The sequence below is a fragment of the Notechis scutatus genome, chromosome 3 (assembly GCF_049901735.1).
Source record: "Notechis scutatus isolate UNSWTSFEM ecotype Mainland chromosome 3, rNotScu1.2, whole genome shotgun sequence".
NCBI lineage: Eukaryota > Metazoa > Chordata > Lepidosauria > Squamata > Elapidae > Notechis > Notechis scutatus.
In genome coordinates, this window is record NC_142011.1 from 77,722,416 (window position 1) to 77,744,635 (window position 22,220).

Consider the following 22,220-nt stretch of genomic DNA (forward strand, 5'->3'; position numbering starts at 1 on the left):
AGATGAAAATGTAAACATTGCACAACTGTGAAGAAAGAATAAAGTACACAAGATCACGGAGTCTGCCACTTAGTCTGTGTTTTAGGGCACCTTATTGTTTGGAATACGATGCCAGCTGGAATATAACAGGTTGTCAAAAAAAAAAAAATACTAATAAAGCACACACTTTTCATTGCCAGTAATCTTGAAGAATACATTTGTGACTGTGGTTATTTCATCTGCATAGTTTTTTTCAAACACAGATATACGTCCGTTTTCCCCCCCACCCTGGTACCTACCTTGATGAAATCTGAAGCATTGAATAGGGTGTATATCTCCCCACAGTCGTGATGGTTGAGAGCTGATAAATTGTAATAGCAACCTGGCATGAAGCCATTAGTTTAGGAGTGGCTGACATGGGTGGGTATATCTGCTGGCATGATAAGAATAGCACTCGTCTAACGAATTCAAATAAAATCAGGAAAATTGCAAGATGTGAACATGTTAATAAAATCTGACAGATTTAAACAGAATAACAACAACAACAACAACATCATACAGGTAGTCCTTGACTTACGACCACAGTTGAGGCCAGAATTTATGTTGCTAAGTGAGAAATTCACCAAGTGACTATTGTCCCATTTGTTTACAACTTTTCTCGCCAAGGTTTTTAAGGAATCACTGCAGTTGTTAAATGAGCAACATGGTTGTTAAGTGAATCTGGCTTGCCCATTGACTTTGCTGGTTAGAAGGTCGCAAAAGGAGATCACAAGAACCCCGGAACACTGCAACCGTCATAAATATGAACCAGTTGTCAAGCATCTGAGTGTAAATCATGTGGCCATTGGGATGCTGCAACAGCTGTAAGTTGAAAAATGGTAGTAAGTCACTTTTTATAGTGCCATTATAACTTGGGATGGTTGCTAAACAAATTGTTGTAATTCGAGGGTTACCTGTATCTCTCATCTCAGTCCCCTTATAATTTGAAATGTTCTAGGCACTGTGTCTACACGTCAGAACGACGAGTTTGGGCAAAACGGCTCAGAAGATAGCATCCCTACCTAGGCATGCACACAAACATTTAAATAAGCATCCATACAAGACAGCTTCCCATATGAGAAGAAACAAGCAAGAGAACTTTTATTGTATGCAGTACAAATAGCAATCAAATTCTGTTGGCCATTGTTTATGTGCTTACTCAGCTAAATTCAACTTCCCCTGAAAGTTCATATACATAACTATCACTAGGATCTACCAGAGAGTTCTTTGTTCAGCTGGCTGGACATGAGTTTTCACCAAAAAACAAACCAAAAAAACCCCAAACCCCAAACAGTTAGCATTCCATTCAGTCAGCTTCATCCTGAAAATAAGGGGAACAGTTGTTCCCGAGTTAGATACACTCTTTGCATGAATGTATTTGTCTTACAAGAAGTGGCTTAGGACTCACATCATCTGTCTTGACTGTGAGTTAAGACAGCAGCCTGGCAAATGAATGAAAAGGAAGGGAAAAAGTCAATTTAACCAAACGCTAAAAGCACAGACTGTGAATCTTTATTCATGCCTAAAAGCTATGGAATGTACTAACTGTTAAATGACAAACCCTTACTTAGCTCGCTGGAAGGGGAAAAAAGTCAGGCTCTTCAAATAACAGCTAAAGAACAAGGTAGAGTAAATACATCCAGAAACCTGTATTACTCTAGCAGTATTTAAAAAACTACTTTGAAAACATTACTTTGTAGAACATTAGCATTTATGTTCAAAGCCACTAAACCAGAAGTGCAATCTCACTCATTTGGTATAATGTTCATTTTAGAAAGAAAAACAAAAATCATGCATCTTCAGGAAAAAAAAAAAAAAAAAGCTTTCCCAAATTTATTCTAGCAATCTTCATCACGGTGGCTGGACTTTTTAAAAGTGGAATACAGTTTTAATGTTTAAAGGTTATTCTGAACTCCCCTCTGTGCTGTATTTTTCAAATATAACTCAAGAAAGGACAACTTGTTATTAAAGAAGCCAGCAGGTGTTCTTCTCTCTGAAACATACTAAATGAAGAACTTTAACTGATTGTATTGGCTATGCGCTCTGGGAGAGAAAAAGAAAAATTAAATAATGAAAGGGTGGGAGACTATTCCGTAGGTACCACATCAATAATAATAAATAAATAAAAAATCAGAAGATGGGAAACTCAGTAAAAAAAATTGCTGGAGAGCATGGTCAATGTTTGTGGGTTTGCAAAGGTATGTATTGCACATGAGTGTGTGCATGTTATGCATAAATGAGACAAAAACGTCAGAGTTTAAATGATGAGTGTTGAAATACAGTTCATTTTACTCTATGAGATCTTCCCTGGGTTCACAAGTTGTCCATCGGGCTGTCATGTGATTTGAATAATTTTGGCTTAATATGTCTTCACTCTTACAATGAGATACATAACATTATTCCTTTAAATATCCAAATAATGCATATATTCTAAATTTATATATTATTTCTAACTTTTGCATTTGTAAATACAAATTAGCATTATGCAAATTTATGCAATTAATGCCACATTTTGCCCTGCTTTTTCAGCGCTGTCCCATTCTTGTTTTTTTCTGATTATTTGTCTGATTTACTTTGAAAATGTATAGCTTTTCATTCCCAAAAGTTTAGGGCTCTATAGTCTTTATCAAACAATATATTCAAAAAAGCATTTTTTTTATTTAAAAATTGGAAAAGCAGAATAGAAATTATTTCGCTTTTCCTATTTTATGCATACCTAACACTAAGTTCAGTCAATAGATTAAACTGGTATGACATTATAATAATATGCAATGGTATATATGTGTGAATGCATATTCTCTTCCTTTGGATTTGGTTAGTTCGGCACCCAAAGGATAAGGTAGGTTATAAAAATCGAAATAAATGTCATTCAGAGGGAAAAGGGCAACAAATGACTTTCATCCAGCTTGATTTACAATTCAGTTAAGTGGAAATATGTAGATATAAGCTGATTTGCCAGTTCCATTAAGCTGATTTAGTCAGCTTAACTATCTGGTGGATAAGGAAGTTCTTCAGCTAGTATATATTATAGCTGAAAAAAGAAAAGAAAAGGAGTAAAAAAGAAAAGAAAAAAAGAGGATTTAAACTGTCCAGGCTGACTCATGTTTTAAATTTAAATGAAATTTCAAATGATTCCTTTTTATAAGTGAAGTTTTAATAATAATTTTACCGTACTCACTCATATGAACTAAGATAAATTAAGTGCAATTTTGCTTTTCAATTTCTTATTTGTTCAGCAATAGCATAAAAATAGTTTAAAACATACTTTTATAATAATGTATACTATCAATGTCTCTTTTAGAAATATGCTGTCTGCTCTTTAAAAAAAAAGATAATTGACAGTTACCATTAAATATTATTGAAAAGCTTTCCTTGCCTTGTTAAAGCTGAGTTTTATGAAACTAACTTCTTCTGATGCTTATGGAAAGATTCCTCCTAACTTCAAGAGGCACAGGATTGAATCACAGGACTTATTGGAAAATAAATTATGTAAATTGTATCCACATTAATAAGGAAACTCTTTAAGATCACATGCAACTCAGCAAGATCACAATTAAGTCAGTAATATGTGCCAACAGCTTTTTAGTTTCTTCTAATAGAATATAAACTGAAAACAATAGCATTTTTTTTTTGCCATCAAATAAATTCTCCACAAACAACTTAGAAACAGAAAAAGGACATTGCTATTCTTGTTACGCAAAAGATCACATGAAAAAAAAATGTTACAGTGAAATCCTGGTTTAGCTGTCACCTTTCAACTGAACATTGAATTGCACACCTGGAAAATGAAAGAAATTTCATTACCTAGTAATCTTAGTATTTTAGAAGCCACAAAAGCAGATGATGAAAAATACTGTTCCATATCCTAAATCAGGGGTGTCAAACTCGATTTCATTGGGGCCACATCAGAGTTGTGTTTGACCTTGGGAGGGCTAGGGAGGGAGTGGCCAGGGAGCATGGCTAGCTTGACATCACTCATGTCGGGGGAGTCAGTGGTGGCCCAAGTGCTCTGCCAGCAAAAACAGGCTCCTGAGCTCCGTTTTCGCCTAAGACAGCCTCCTGCAACCCTCAGCCAGTGAAAATGGAGCTCTGTTTTTGCTGGCAGAGGCACCGCGGGCTGGTCCTTTGCTGTTTCCAGGGCAGTCCCATAGACCAGATCTAAGCACCCCGCAGGCCGGATCTGGCCTGCAGGCCTTGAGTTTGATACCTCTGTCCTAGATTTTAGAAAGCCATAGCTTGCCTCAATGTCAAATGATCTGACCATACAAAAGACACATTCTCATTTTGTTCGTTGGCATAACCTCCAATGGTTATTAATTCAGGACAGAAAGAGAATGAGAATTGAATGGATATTCCAGGAATTGTCATAAATCTGAAAAAAAGCAGTAATTCTCAGTTGGATTCCAGAGACCATGAATAGCAATGATATAACAACTTAGAACTATGCTTCTTTTCCCATTCCACCGTTGCTAGGAGAATAAGTGCAAACTGCAAACTCCTTGTTGTGGATATATTTTCTGAGGACTGGTGTGTGTGTGTGTGTTGGGGGGGGGGGTTTGAAGAGTTTTTCTGTTCTTCCCATTATGTGAGCTAAAATGAGAAATTGGTAGAACACTTATAAATTTCAAAGAAGAAAGAAAAAGAGACAGATAGAACAGAGAAAAAGACAAAGAAAAAAGAGGAGAAAGAGAAGAGAAAGAGAAAACCAGAATACAAGATGGCCGTTGAAAACAGAAAATTGAGGGCTGGGATCTGCCAGCTGGATATTTGTATCAGATAGAATGATGTGGAACAAGCAACCAGGTCTGCCCCATTTGCTCTACTACAGAAGGAAATGCACCACTTTTGATTTCAACAGCCGAAGTATGGGTAATATTATTTGTTACGGCTGTCCTAAAATGGTAGATGGTCCTGATATTGAGACAAGTAGAAACTGTGGACAAGGCCAGAGTCCCAACTTTTGAAATTGAGATAATTTGGGACAATTTCCCCAAAGTAGCTGCCCTCTCAACAACAATCTAAATAAAACAGTTCAAAAAGTCATAAACAATCCCTGGACAACACTGAAGGTTCTGTGTGCCTCTCTCACCTTGGCTAAAATAAGTGTTCATAACTACACCATTAGAAAAATATTAGATAAGCGTAGTATCCACAGGAGAGTAACAAGACGTCACTGCTCATTTAGAAGAATCTCAATGCTCATCTCAAGTTTGCCAAAAAAGCACCTGGATGATCTTTTGGTGGAATGTTCTATGAGTAAATGAGTCTAAAGTGGAGCTTAATTAACCCATTTAGAAATATAGGGAGTCGAAAACATCCTTGCTTATAAAACATCCTTGTTTTAACCATTCTAAAAATGCAAAGATCATTTAGACAGCATGCTAACAAAGTTTCCTGTCACATTATAGTAAATCAACAAAACTTTGATCAATTATATTGACTGCGGACTGTGTATCATGAGTCTAATACACTGCTTTAGTCTGCAACCTGCCTAAGATTTCATATATTGAAGGAATGGGTGGCAAAGAAGTCCACTGAACATCTGTTCGGCTTGTGTGCTTTATTTACCTTGGAGGATCACAACCGATGCAGACTTGTTTTACAACAAACATAGGGAAAAGGAAGTAATATGCATACAATTAAATAATAATTAAATCAAATGCAAAGTTTTAATTACATTTTTGCTTATAATTGAAACGGGAAGATTACTTTTCTGAAACTTAATTACTATTACCTTAAAACAAAATAATATTTTAATTATAATTTATTTATTAGGGTTGTAATTCTGACCAATTTTTAGAAGATCTAAAGATCCAAGTCTTTCATGAGTTGTATAGCACGATAATTAAGTTTCCAAATAGTAATCGTTTTGTAAAGTTCAACCCACAGACTAGAGTTTGTTTACTTCTCATGACAGACTACTCTGATTATCTGGGTCAGTATGTCCTTGGATGACACCTGTTGCATATTCTAATATAAAATATAATCACTTTGTTGCCTATGAAGTTTAGCATTATCCTATCTTGAAGATATGAAATCAAAGAAAGAGAACTGTCCCAACGCTTTACCACGTAATTAAACTTCATGGGAAGCGGAATTACAAGGGAGTTGCTTTCTTTTTCCCTTATCTCCATGTGGTCTGAAATAAAATTGACACATTTCCTTGGCTGGAAGGAGGTGAACTATTAATTTGGATACAATGGAGATTTCCAATTGCTCATCATGCCTTTGCTAAGGATGATTTGTTAAAAAGATCTGGAGATTCAATCCTTTCTCTGCCTAGAAATTTGTTTATCTTGTTTCTTTACTGGTTTACTGTTAAATACATGGGAACATTTATCACTTCCTGAACTCTGATGGATAAGAACCAGGGGTGGGCTGCTGGGGGTTTTCAGGGGTTCGGGAGAGCCCCTAGCTAAGATTCTGTGTAGTTCGGAGAACCCCCAAATCCTACTCCTGACTGGCCCTGCCCACCCCACCCCTCCCAGGAATCTTTATGAGGCCCATTTTGGATGCAGGTAAGTGCAGGGTATGCACAGAGGCTTGGGGAGGGCAAAAAATGGGCCTCCTGGAAGTTCGAGAAGGCCAGAAATGGGCCCATTTTCGGCTTCCAGAGAGCCTCCAGAGCCAGGAGGCCGTTTTTGCCTTCCTGGAGGCTCAAGGAAAGCGTCCGGAGCCTGGGAAGGGCAAAAATGCCCCCCTCCCGCCATGGTGCAGGAGGCCAAGTAGGCCACGCCCCCCATGGCCGTGCTCACCCAGCAACCAGGCAGAGAACCCTTTGCTAAAATTTTTGAAGCCCACTCCTGATAAGAACATGTAAGAATTTTGCTGAATTAGGTTTAGAGGCCATCTACTACAATGATTTGTGCCTGAAATGGCTAATCCAGATGTATTCAGGAAGCAAACCAAGAAGGATAGGTGGGCTATCTCCTCCTGTTACTGCCTTTCACCTTGTATTGTTATACTTCTTCAGATGTCTATATGATCAATGAATTGCATCCATTGCTATGTAAGAGGAAGACACCCTTATAGAAATGAATTCTGCACCACTTACCGTTCCACTTCGTTGCCTTATTCCCTAAACATATAAAGTCTTTGGGTATAAAAAGGATCTACTACTTTATCCAAGAATTAATGTGGCTTGGATTAAAAAAAAAAAAAAAACCTTCACCAGCCCAGGAAGACAGGTCCTTAAAGATGTTTCTATTTTTCCCAAGAGCCGTTTTCCAGGTACTGAAACATTCATTAGCATGGGTATCTCTTTACACACACGCACACACACACACACACACACACACACAAACACACACATGGACAATTGGAATTTTTTTTTGCTCTTGCCTTTGAGAGAAGGTATTCAGTATCCAATCTGAGTTGGTCACTGGGACCAGAGGTTTACTTTTTCAAGCTTTTGGGTTTGCACTGGAGCCCATCTTCGGGGAACTTTTCCTTACCGGAATATGTGCCTTGGCTGTTCTATGAATACAAACAGGGCTCTGGGACAAGCCCGAAAGCTCAGAAGAGTAAGCCTCTGGTCCCGGTGCCCGAGCCACATTGGATCTTGCAACGTTATCCTGGGACACGTACATTTGCCATTTTCAAAAGGTATTCAATGTTCCAATTCTTTTGTAGTTATAGAAAATGTGATTTAATAAAGGAAAATGTGATTTAATAAAATAAATAATACTAATTTTCTATCATTCAAGACACAAAACGTATGTGAGTTACAAATGCACAATTAATTCTATGATAGCACTTCGCTAGCACGGGAGCTACAGCTTATGTTTACTGGGGAATAAACCTTCCCAACTGTAAGATTAAGCTCTGGGGGGGTGGGGGAACCATCTAATCAACAATACATACGTTAAATATAATCATTAAAAGGGTAACTTTATGCACAAGTTCTTGACAACAAATGCTTACTTTCTTTCTCTTTTTAATGAAATCTGCTATTCATTTGAAAGCTGGATTTTGGCACTGTATTGAACAGACTCCTATTCAATGGACAAGTTTATTTTAAAATGAGGAAAGTAGTGGCAAAAATGTACTAAACGTACTGCACATTTGTATAAAAGAAAAATCCTTGAACAAAGAAAGATTTTCTAAGTTTTTGTCATTAATAAAGACAATTACATTTTTAATCAAACAAAACGTAATAGTTTTCTAATTTTGTTTAAAGTGTTGCAGTACTTAAACATGCCAGATCAGGTTATTGTAAATCCCAAAGCAAATTAGATTCATTGGGTTCTGTTGATGTATTCAGGAGTACTATGTAAATCATAAATTTCATGGCATACTAAGACACACATCTGTTTCTATTTTGCAAAAGTTAATAATCTAACTACAGGGTATTTAAATACAACTTTCATCAACTGGAACACTGGAAAAAATAGAGGCTTTCCTATAAATTATGTATTCATGCCCAAATTATGCCAACAGACTGCAAATCTCAGGAGTTAGTAACAATATAACATGATTTTTTGCCACCGACTATTGCTCATTAGTTGATTCGATGTTCAACAAATCTTTATAATGTCACTAACTGGACTTACAGATGTTTATTGTTTTACTAACAAAAGTTTCATGCACAATAGATGTGGGGGAGTGAGCATTTCTTAACAAATAGGACGATGAATATGTAGCTTTAATTATATGTATATTATGCCAGAGTAGTTCTGCTAATGGAATTAAGTGTATACCTATGCACAAATGTTTACACACACATACACACACACACACACACACACACAGAGAGAGAGAGAGAGAGAGAGAGAGAGAGAGAGAGAGATTTGAAATGAAAAGAAAATAATGTGCCAACACCAATAAGAAATGAAATTGCAAATAGTTTTCAGAGCATATTTACATTAACACATATGATTACTGCTTCGGCCTGATACAAAATAACATTTACCACTGATTAATGCTTGCTTTTCTTTATGTATTTGATTAAGTCCCTACATTTTCTGATACCTCGCTTTTTTACTAATTCACAGAATTACTGTGAAGAAAAATCCTGCTTTAAAAGCCTGTGTGAATTCCAGCACAGTTAATAATTGTATACAGTATAATATTAAGACAAATAGGAGAAAAATGATAAACAGAAAAAATGCCTAAAACTTAGTTCAGGATTGACATCTATCAGACAATCTAATGTGAGAGAGATGAACAATTTACAAATGACTTACCCAAGGTTAACAAGCTGGCTTTCATGGTTAAGGCAGACTTGAATTCACTAGTAGTATCTCTTGGTTCTCACACCATTACCTGACCATTTTTGAAACTGTTTCTGGTTCAATTGTTTCTGATATCAGGGCAAAAAAAATTTTTTTTTTAATAAAAGCTTACATGGAGCTTTTGACTTTGGACAGGATAACTTATATACAATGTCAGGAATCCTAGTATTATGTCCCAGAGCAGAGGTGGTGTTCAGCAGGTTCTGACCAGTTCTGGAGAACCGGTAATGAAAATTTTCAGTAGTTCGAAGAACTGGCAAATACCACCTTTGACTGGAGATTTTACAGTATTCTACCCCTGCCACGCCCACTAAGCGATGCCCACAGAACTGGTAGTAAAAATATTTGAATCCCACCATTGTCCCAGAGACAAAGAAATGCGGATTAGAAGGAATAGTAGTTCAAATACTAGTAAATACAATAATACTGGATAATATGCTGGCAGCTGAATTTTAAATCAAGTGAAAATTCGACACTGATTCAAAGGCAACCGCAGATAATAACACTGTAATTTTTCATGAATGTATTGACAAATGAATGACAGTAACCACTTCTCATTCCGTATAGGAAGATTACAACTAGGTAAAGCTGTTCAAAGTTTTTTTAGCTTGAGAAATTTTTTTACAATATGAACTTTATATTTTTTTATATTGTAAAACCATGCAGAATAAACCAGTTAATATTTTTAGATCACAAGTATGCATTATATACCAGTATGTGTGTGTGTGTCTATGTGGATAGATAGATAGACAGATAGACAGATAGATAGATAGATAGATAGATAGATAGATAGATATAGATAGATAGAGAGAGATAGAGAGATAGAGAGATAGATATACACATGTGTGTGTATGTGTGTGTGTAATAGAATAATGTGTTCCTAATTAAATGTATAGAATTTCCATTGGTATTGATTGAGCTGTATTTTTCCTCCACTGAATCAATTATGAGAGATCCTACTCTAGTTTATTATTAATTTTACTTCAGGATGAAGATAATCTGAACAAATTTTGAAAGTTAAATTGGATAGCAATCAAAATAGTAAACACACACAGAGAGAGACAGGCAGTAACCAGATTTCTGTCAGCAAGATAAACCACTGTTTGATGTCAGATTTCTAATGATTAATGGTGCAGTAACTCAGAACACAATTGCAACAAAGTGTCAAGGTTAAATCTTGTTGCAAATTAATTTAAATGGCCATTTACAGAAACAATAATGATCAGCATTCTGATAGGTCATGAGCAATGATTTGATTTCAAGAAAAATGGTTCTTATGGGTGAACTGGGAGACAGATTCAAGCAATGTATCACTCCTTCACTAGTTACAGATATTCATATATTATATATTATCCATATATTATTCTGCAGGCGCAGAGGCATTTGCGCAGGCGCAGAGGCGTTCCAACTCATCCCCTGCAAGCCTGCACTCTCCCGGTCAGTTTAGCAGCTGCTGTGCAGCACTTTGTTGTGCCATGCAAAGCAGCTGCACTTCAAAAGCAGAGGATAAAGATGAGTATGAGAGCCCAAGCAGGCGGGTGGGCCCAACAGTAGACCGGTGGAGAGAACCGGTTCAGTCTTCGCTGCTCATCGCCGCATTATGAAATTATGAAAGAAGGCCTGAAGATTTTTCCTTGCAGCACTTTTAACCAACATCCGATATTTAAGGAACTAAATCATTATAGGCTTCTTGCTTTATTATAATTTATATGTTAGAGGATGTTTATTTATACTATTCATTAAGATATTTATAACATTGTATATCAGTGGTTCTCATGGTAAGAGGCAAGAATCCACATCATTTAAAAAATGAAACTGAAAAAATAATGAAACATTAAAAATAGTGCCATTAAAAATAGCAGATGAACAGAGTAATAAAAAAAGAGGGTGAGTTAAGATTGAGCTATGTTTCTTTAGGCTCCAAATAGTTTTCTTTTTAATTATCTGCTCTCAATTATTATAAGAAATAATATTGGATAAAAATCCTTTGCAAACATTATTTTTACGAGCAATAATAACTTCCAACAAGAAACATGGAAATAGTTTGACCTAGCTTGCTAAAAGAAGCTTAGCATATTTTTTTTTCAGTTAAATATATACCCCAGCTTTCATTGGAAGCTCAAAATGTCATACATATTCCAATTTTCCCCACACTGGCTTTGTGAAATAGGTTGAATTGAAAGAAATGGAGTTCCAAAGTCATCCTTTCACCTATACATTCTTTTTTTTTTCATGATAAACTATAAAGGTGCTTTGGTGATTTTTGAAACAGAAAACTTCAACAGCATCTTGATGAACAATTTCATGTTAGAACTGTATATATAGTAATTATAACTGCTGCTAGGTGAATGATTGATGCTATTTACAATAGTGCCATGGCATTGATATAACTCTTTTGACTGCTGTTTTTAAAAATGTATAACCAAGTTTTCAATCACATTGGAGCAGTTTTGGTCAAAAACAAGAATGTTTGAAAATGCTCATTTAGAGTGACGGTGGAGGTGGGTGGAAGTGACAGGAGATGTATTATTTTGGCCCTCCTATATTTAAATGATATTAATAGCCTTCTGCATTAGGTATTTGCAATGTAGGAAATCATTATCCCAATGAAGCTTTATAATTGCTAAAATAAAACCACGACAGATCTTGCAGCAGTTAGATTTACACTGGGAGGTTTGAGAGAACTATGGTAAATGTTGTCTAGATGACTTTTTGCTCCAAAGTAGGAATTCTTCTTTTTCCTTTTGATTGCATAAAGGCTTTGTAGCAGTGGAGGATATTGTTGGACCTGCCACAACTTAAACCTCTAAATAGAAACAATTTTTGGCTCCATTTATTGAGAAAGGTATAGTTTTATTAGAGATCAGGTATATTGCAGTATTGCATAGCCAGAACTGAGAATTGCGCGCCAAAATCCCTAACTTCTATTTTTCCTTCCATTAACTGTCTCTCATTGCCCACCCCATTGTAGCTAATCAGGTCCAGCAAGATATTTTCATAAATGTCACTCCAAGTGCCATTTAATATGTGGCTCCTTCTTCCAGCTGGGTGACCTTGAGGCAGCACCTCAAGGAGGTACAGCACTTACTTTCAATTTCCCAAGGATTTCCTCCTTCATTCTTCCTCGCTAGATAGTTCACAGCAATCTATCAGAGCAAAATAGCGAAGCACAAGCAAGTGTAAGGTGGTGGCGGACACATATGTATGAAGATATTGATAGAATTACAGTCAGTTTGATAGAGTGGTTAAGGCATCTGGCTAGAAATCAGGAAACTATGAGTTCTAACCCTGCCTGATGAATAAAGCCAATCAGTGAGATTGAGCTTAGTCAAGTTTAAAGCCTAGAAAGAAGGCAATGGCAAACCACTTCTGAAAATTTTCCCAATAAAACTTGGCCAGGCAATCTCTGAAGATCAGACAAAATTGAATGGAAGAAAAATATATGGTAGAATTATATTGAAATAAATAAGATAAATTAACATCTATTCTAAAATACTATGCTTGAGGGAAAGATTTATCAATTTTTCAACTTTATCCTGCTTGTAGGTCCTCAAACCTGGGTTTGCCTCTGCAAAAGTGAAAATAACTATTCTTTTGTTACTATATTATTTTAGATATAAAACAAGATATGAGAAGATGGCATAGTCTAGCAATGTTATCTATGAAGTGGATTGAAGCATTTTATATTCAGTAGTATAACTATGTATTATTTGGAAGAAAATTATTTTATATCATTTATGCTCAGTCAATGTAGGAGAAGGAGTAGAGGGGTGTAGTGGCCTAATGGTGAAGATGCTTACCTCCCACTTAGAAGGTTGAGAGTTCAATCGTAGGTAGTGGCAGATTTTTCTCTTCTAGGATGCAAAGAACAATTATCTGCTGTGAACTTCATGTGATGTCAGGAGGGGCATCCAGCCAGTCAGCTCTAGCCAGTCACCCAGATTCTGTCTCAAGTTAAGGCATTACAGGGTCATAAAAAGGGAATTTTTAATGTAGGAGAAGGAGTAGCAGAACCTGGGGGTGAAGTTAAAAGATGGATCAGCTTAGAGTCCCTATTTAGTGACAAGCGCACTAAGTCCAACCCCCCTTGAATTCTGTTGACCCTTACTGCTGACCCGTTTTAATTGAGAAGATTCCTGTGCATAGGTTTTTAGCAATAAATCAATTTAATTGAACCTTCATATATGAACATGGTCTTTCAGGCCTGATAGTCAATTTATTACTCTTAGTTTTTTTTTTGTTTTTGTTTCTATACAGTAAGGAATTTGGCATGTGGAGTGGAGTCAGTGCTTATTTCTCATGTACATTTTTACTGTTAAAATAAGTCAGATTTGCCCCTTATTATTTGTACTTTCAAACTGCTGTCTTTTTAAGCAAGGTTCCTTTTGAATATTAGTTAATTAAAATAGTTAACTTAATTTTTGTCCAAGGAACAAGGCCTATGTTCAATAAAATGATCTTCATTCTCTTAAATCTATTTAAATTAAAAACACCAGCTGCTAGGGCTGGAAAAAGAAAATAAAAAATCTCCATCCATGGTTAAAAGTGTTTGAAGCCCATCAATCTCTCTAACCACAAAGCTAATGTGTTCCTTCTGTTTTCTTTGAATGAAATCACAGAGTGGTTAGATGTTGATTTAACATAAAACAAATGGAAATGGGTGTTTCCTTAGTCATGTGTAGCATTTGTAAGGGGGAGGGGGTCAGGGTAAAGAAAGAAAATAATTAGTAAGTATTATGTGTAAGTCAATGATTTTGTCAGTTATTAAATAATATTTTAGATCGAGAGTTATTAAGATGGATTTGAATAGCTAACCATGTTACACATAATGAGAAATATTAGGAAGTTAGGAAATTGTACTGTACCTGTTGCTTTAAATAAATAAATAAAACAAACCACAGGATTTCAAAGAATCCTGCTGGGTGAGTTGATTTGAGTGAGCAAGGTAGGTTATGACTTGTGAGCCTGGAAATCACAGCCATAGCAGATTCGGTCATTTCTGAATGCTCTGGAGAAGATGACAATTTGCCATATTAGAAAACTTACATTATCTTGTGATTCTAATATTAAGAAGGTACACGAGAAGGAGAGGGGGGGGGAACCCATATGCAGAATAAGTAAGAGCCAGCCTTAAATTAAAAGAGTTACACTAGAGAATTTCGAAAACTCAGTAACAATAAAAATAATTTTGTTTTAATTAGATAGTCCCTGCAGTGTTTGCAAATAAGATAAGAGCCTCTTTACACATTGCAATAAGAAAAGAAATATACCATATAAAGAAAGGCCAGTCAAGAATACAGACATAGGCAGTAATATTAGAATCCTGCCAATGGGATATACAGTATACATGTAAAAGCTAAATATGTCTATTTATTAAGTTTATGAAGAGCAAGGCTCAGGATTGAATCTAATGCAAACAACAAGAAAGATAAATGATACAGAGGCTTCATCTCACTGAAATCAGGGAACTTTTAACAATTACATAAAATTATAACAATGGCAGTAAAATAATGGGGTGAAGGGAAATATGAATAGACAATATACAATTCCCACCCTTGTTAACTTTTAAATATATATTTAAATGAATTTAAAACACACTGTTTTGTTTATCTTAAATCTTGTAAAATGGGCTTATAATTTTTTAACATTAATCATTTTACAATTATAGGCTTACATATTAGAGATTTAATTAGTTAGTTAATTATATCCTGCTTTTATCACTTTTGTAAATAATTCATGGCAGTGAACATACCTAATGCTCTTTCCTTTCCCTTGTTTTTTATGCCACTCTTGTTAAAGTGGACCAGGGGCTAGGTAGGTGTGTAGGTAAGATCTACTAGTGGTGAATCCTTCTTTAAGTGAGGAGTTGTCTTTCACATCATAACGATCCTTAGTTCACCCCCACTTCCTCAACAAGACATTTGACTGTACAGGACTATTTTCTAACCTCCCCTTTTGGGGGGATGTGGTAGAAAATGTGGTTGTACAAAATCTTCAGAGGATCTTGTATGAAACAGATTATCTGGATCTCTTTAAGTAAAAATTCAGACCCAGGTACGGGACAGGGATGGCACTGGTCAGACTTTTGGATGTCTGTAGTGAGGGTGGGATAAGGGTTGTGTATTTATCCTTACCCTACTTGACCTGATGGTAACTTTCGATACCATTGACCATGGGATCTTTTTGGATCAAATCAAAGGATTGAGGATGGGTAGGTGTGAAAAGCATTTGAATAAAGTGCTTCCCAGTATTCTGAACACGGGAACCATTAAAACATCAATATACCATTTAACTAAAGTAGGCCAGAACCATGACCATGAAGTGAATTCTTTGCAACCATTTGATACTAAAAGATAGTTTTTCAGATGGAGTATATTGAATTGTATTGTAATAACCAAATAAAACTTATATTTCAATCTGGCATTCAGAATTTGGTAGGCAGATTTTAAAATATAAAATAAAATATATTTCCCTCAATATAGAGGGAAAATGAAAAAAAAACCTTCCTAAAATTATTATACTCTTAGTTTGAAAAGTATAAATACAAAATGAAAATATATCTGAAGTAGCAAATAAGGGAAAACAAGATATTATTATTTATTTTGCAGTTATGGAAGTAGAGCCCTTTATTATCAAAGTAATGTTCTGGGTATATCCCTAATATCTCTGCCCAAAATTACTTTGTGGTAAGATGGGTGGCCAATAAATTTAATAAATAGCAATAGCACTTAGACTTATATAACACTTCACACTGCTTTACACTCTCTGAAAGAGAGTGCTTCACAGCTCTCTCTAAGCAGTATACAGTCAGCATATTTTCCCCAACAATCTGGGTCTTCATTTTACCAACCTTGAATGGAAGGAAGGCTGAGTCAATCTTGAGCCATGAGGATTGAACTCCTGGCAGTGAGCTAAATTAGCCTGCAATACTGCATTCTAACCATTGCACCACCACAGATCCTAAATACATAAATCTTTCGCACTACCTCTTCCCTTCTAGTCTCACTCAGAATCTGGGCCCAAGTTATGGTTTATAACAATACAAAAAAATAGATTTAGATAATACCAATCAAAATCATAATTGCTATCCTGGCCCATGTCAAGCACAGCTTACTCTTCTGCCACAAAATTGACATAATTTCTGTAATGGGAAAGGACACGGATATGCAGACAAACAGCATTGGTTCTCTTCCTCCAGAGAAACTCAACCTGCCTATGATACAGGTAGAGCTATACTTAAAACCATTCTTTTAGTGACCTTTCATTTACAGTGGTACTGAAAAAGTGACTGACATGTATTTATAATGGTTGCTGTATCCAGGGTCATGTGATCATCATTGATCCTGACAGCACTCAAGGTTGACCCATCCTTCAGAGGTTGGTAATATGAGAATCCAGTTTGTTGGGGGCAATATGCAAAGAATGCTGACATTGTTAACCACCCAGAGAGTGCTATAAAGCACTATGGGATGGTATATAAATCTAAGTACTATTGCTAAGCTCTATTGTTGTCACATTTTGTGACCCTTTCCTACAAGCAAAGTCAACAGAGAAACCAGATTCACTTAATAACTGCAGTGATTTACATAACAACTGTGGCAAGAAAGGTTGTAAAATGAGGCAAAATTCACTTAACAACTGTCTTGTTTAGCAATAGAAATTTTGGGCTCAATTGTGGTCATAAGTCAAGTATTACCTGCATATATAAACTAGTTGCATCAACATGGTGTTATTCAAATTCTTTTAATTATTGCTTTGAGTGGTTCACTTCCATTCACATTTTTTTAATATGAGTTACCAAGAGCATGCATGTATATTTATGTAGTTTATAGAAAAACTGTTTCTTTGTCTGAAGACAAAACCATAAAATATTCAACCACACCAGACTAAAACCAGGCATAGTAGCCTAATGGGAAGATCTTTTGCCAGAAAAGGCCTTAATATTTGATTCTGTGCCTAAATGTTTTAAAACTTACATTATTGCAATAAGCAGAAATGCACCATCCAGGTTAATTATTCAGTTCAAAATGGAGCTAGGATGTATAGTAAGGTTTACCATAAAACAGGAGGGTTAAAAAAAATGAATGGGGTTCTTCCACTAGATTATCCTATAAAATCCTACAAAAGTTGTGGCACAAAAGCCTTGTCCAGAGTTGAGTTGTAAGAACCCTTGTTAAGCCAAATCTGTCTGAGACAGCTAAACTCATGCTTTTCTTATTCTTTGGGAAGAGCAAATATAATAATGTCTTTTCCTAAATAAAATCCTAAATACATTTCCAAATATTGTGCAGTGTTTACCACCACTGCTGATGTTTATTTTTTTCTGCAATGCACAAATTCAGGAGACTGTTGGGCATATCATAAAACAATGAGATTAACCAACTGGCTGGTGCTGGAGACTAAGTGGGGTTCACTCTAATGAACCTAATGATTTCTGAACATTGCTTGGAGTTCAGACGCTCAGGAATTCATCCGCAAGCATAGAAAATGTTTCCTGGAATATAAAGTTTCAAAACTCCTGCCTTTTTCACAAGAAAGAAGTGGTCCTGTAGGTCTGTGCCATGCAGTAAAATAAGGTAATGTGGTAAAAGGGCCAAAAATAAATGCTGAACTTTGGAGATTTCATGAATTACACAATGGAGTATATGGTGGTATGAATGGTTGTATAAAAATGCAGTTCTGTATGTCAGAATCTATTATCAAATATACTGGAAGATGAGAAATTGAGATGGAACTTGAAATGCTTACTGCCATGATATGTTTTAGCAATAAATCTCCAGAATACTCTTTTTAAACAGCGCATGCCAGATCCCATCATTCTGATTTTGTGTTCCACTCCTAAAAGCATTGTTTAAATGGCATGTTGAGAAGAAATTGTTTTGTGAGAGGTTTTTAAGCTTTCATGTAGGATATAACTAGAGGTTCATGGAACGCTCTGTAGGATTTTTATTTAGGTTCTCTCACAAATCCCATTTTTACTTAGTTCTTTTCTGATGGCACAGTCCTGAATGTTAATTTTTTCTGAAAGGCCTGTAGATTGCTTGATGTTGTTCTGGGGTTCTTTGTGACCCGCTGAACTACATTATGCTGCACCCTTGGAGTGATTTTGACAAGACAGCCACTCCATTTCAAAACAATGCATTTGATTATGCATCAGTGGAGCAGCAAAGCTTTAGAAGTAGTTTTGTGAACTTTGATAGACTTCTTTTTAATTGCAGCCTTCATAATTATTTTTAGGTGGGGCTTAATTGGTCTCTGGAATATGTAGATGAGATATTGTGAGGAAAGCAAAGGTTTGTGAGATTCTATGTGATTTGGCTGCCCTAAGTCAGGTCTGGTTAATGACATTTTCACACATCTTTAATTGAAGGGATTGAACAGGATGGGTATGGTATTACTTTTTACACTTGGATATTATATATTGTATTACTTTTTAAAATGAAATAAATGAAACAAGCACCAGACTTTAGTATTATTTATTTACTCAGACTAGGATAGAATTCAATGGCAAAAGTCTGCTAGAATTCAGAAAATTGGAAAGGAGGTGAATACAGTTTACAGAACTGTATATCATATGCTCTCAGGTGGTAGTTGGGTATTCTCAACGATTTCTCTGTCTAGCAGAGGAAACAACATTGTATGGCTCTAACTGGAAGGGCAATTTAACCCATTTTGTCAGATAGGTTCAATCTCCTTTTGGAAATGTGGTGTCAGGACAATTGGCTAAAGTGTTGTCAGGAACCCTTTCATTAGAGCCTATATGCAGTGAAACTGTACACAATTCCTTAAGAAACATTGCCATAATCCATAATGGCTGGCCATTAATCTTCAAGTGCCTTTATCCAGTAGCTATATGAATAGCTCCTACTGGCTTGACTAGAATTGCACCAATACAGAAAGAAAAACTTCATATTTAATAGAATTGTGTTGGGAAAGATGATTTGCTTCTTTTTTTCTTTAAGCAAAAACACAAGCATCACAATTGTTTCAAATAATTTTGGTTCTATGGTTTTATTGCATTATTCTATACTTGCCTGGACTATGGTAACCTAAAGAGGTGGATCATGTAAGAAAGCTGTTGATAATATTCATTGTTAGTCATTTGATCAAATATGACCAATGCATCACCAATGAAATCAGGCAACCAGTGAAACTTATATGCTGCTGATTTATCAGTTATTTTGCTTGCTGTATTATTTTATTTGTTAAGTTTATTTGCTGCCTATCTTACTCTAGATGGCTTATTATTAGAGTATGAAATGAGCCCAATACTCAATAAAACCCTAAACTGTTATTTGCAGTTGGCATTTTTTAAAATATCAGTAATGAAAAGTCTTGTTAAGACTAAATCTGTAAGGTATCAAATAGTCTGTTATACTAATTATAAATCGGGTATATGTACATGAGTGGAGAAAAAATGGCAAGCAATTTTAAGAGAATATATATAAAACACTTAAAATATGAAGCCCAAGTATAACAAAAAAAAGAAAAGTGAGTGATAAATATGAAGAATGAATACAAAGCTTTTCATTTTCTGATAAAATATAACCAAAGAGAGTACACAGACATATGCATAGTAAGGACAATGCATATAGCCTTATGTAAGTACATAAGAGGTAACAACTCTACTATATATCTTTTATTTTTCACACACAAACACAAAATATTGTGATCACACAAAAGTAGAATTAATGTTGGATTAAGCGTTTTATCATAGTCCTGACAAAAATCTTCTGGCTGAAATTGCAGAAGAAAACCAAATGTTTGTGTAATTTTCTTAGTGCGAAAATAGTGGGGTCGTAAAATGTATAATTAGTGGCGTGCTTTTAAAATCAGTATTCTGAGACAGCTTTCTTATTACTGTTCTGATCCCCTTAATAAGGATTTAATTCACATTAAGAAACACAATGGAGATCTGTTGATATTCCAACCCAATTACAGTACGTGAAGCAATCCAGCCCATATCACACCCTTTTAGGTTGCAATTTTTGCACATGCTTAATTCTCCTGCTAAGATCAATAAGACCATCAATGTTTAGCTATAACTGGATTGTGTCCTATATTATAAACAATTGCTTCAATTTATGTAAAGTTACATACATATATAGAGAAAGAGAAGAAGAAAGAAAAATGGCTTCTGCCATACAAATACTTGTCATACAAATACTCTGGGCAAAGTGAATGAAACACAAAATGTCTTGTAGGGCATATTGAAGTGCAGAACTTTCACTCACATGAGTTTTCTGTAATTCCCTGTCCCGCACATCTTTCTCTCTCGTTCTTTCATGACAACTAATAGATAAGGGGTTTTCCCCCATTCTTTCTCCTAGCAAAAAGAAAAGCAAACACAATAATCCCTGTTTATTGTTGCAAGGTTTGTGACCCAGTCTTGTTCCCAGTCTCTGACTGTCCAAAGGTCATCGTCAGTCCCTATGTCAGGGTGCTCCCCGTGCACGTTTTTCATTTGCACTGGCATTTACCTTTGAATTACAGATATATAGTTTATGTAATAAGATATAGTTCAATGTGTAACTTAATGTATTTGATCACTTTATATATACCAACTTTGTTTTTGTAAGGAAAAAAAAAAAGCTCTGTAAGGATAATACTTTACAGCCCAAAGGAATTTAAGTTAAAGAATCAGAACCAGCTTGTTTCAGTTTTCAGTCAGTTGATTAAATAATCTCGTTCTGGTATATAACATTCACTTTCATGTTGTCTTTAAACAATTGAGGAGCTGGGGAGGGAATGTGACCCTTTAGCTTTCTTTCAAGAGATCAGTGAGGTTCCCTTTGAAAAGCAAGAGTGGCATATAAACACTGTTGTACCTGTAGTAAAACTGATTATACCTAGGGAAATCTTATGTAGCAATGTATGCATGTAACAATGTTGTCCTATAGCACAGAATCAAGCAAGATTCAGTGATTTTTTCCCCAGATATAGAACATGTCTTTTAGATCTTCAGGCTGTCAGATCTCATTTTTCCCCCCTCTCTGCGAGACTTTGAAAATTCCATGTGAATCATTTAGCAGTCAAAAAAAGTCTAGCTCTCAAGATTTCACTCTTCTTCAATTATGGTACATATTCTTATTTTTCTATAGTGAATTCCTTGTCCTACAGACTCTCCCCCCAAGAAAGCTTTGCACATCCTGAGATATGGTGGTTGGATAATGCACGATTAGGGAAGGCTGAATCTGTACACCTAGGGATTCTTTTATAGTGCCTATATTTTTTCATAAAACCCAGGCAATGATGCTTTTTCTTCTTGAAAGCATGTTTTCCTTCTATTTGAACAACATTTTGCTTCCAGCTATTCTAGACTTAGTTAGAATGGTCAGAGTTTTTAAATTCAGAAGGTAAACATGAAAAAAGCATAGCACTTATAAAAAAACTTGACAAATGTCAGAAGCATATTCTTTACTCTGATTTTACATTACTCTCTTCCCATTAGTACATTAATCCTATATTAATTGGTTATCAAAAGGCCTCTTAGATGAATCTGAACTTTTTTTTTTAAAAAAAAAAGACTATGTCACTATCAGAAGAAAAAAAAACCTTTATCAGGCCTCTTTAGTGGTCGCAAGGCATGTGAGAATTTCTTAAATTTCCAGATCTCTCCACTGGGTATGTTATAATGAAAAATAAATGGGGGGGGGAATCTGGTTTAATATTGAAATCATGAACCTTATCTGATCACATACTAAATGGAATGGGAGGATGACATGCATATTAAAATTACAGTTTGTGAGGTTGTTAGTTAGTGTCTCAATTGAATTTAGGATTTTGCCTCAGGTTGCCAGGATAAGGAAACAATCATTGGCTGGTTCTCTTATGATGAATTAGATAAAATCCAGCAGAACTGTCTCTAAAATCAGGTGAAAATATAGATTATTTAATAGATTGTTTAGAATTAATTAATTGTTTATTTACACTGTGCTGATTTATACACAAGGAGTCAACTCTCATTAG

General features: G+C 35.5%; 1 protein-coding gene across 3 annotated transcripts in view; it reads left to right on the forward strand.

Annotated features, from left to right (window-relative positions):
• The window catches only part of ADGRL2 (adhesion G protein-coupled receptor L2), a 381,557-nt gene that overhangs the window by 141,321 nt on the left and 218,016 nt on the right, over positions 1–22,220 (forward strand). The window lies entirely within an intron of this gene.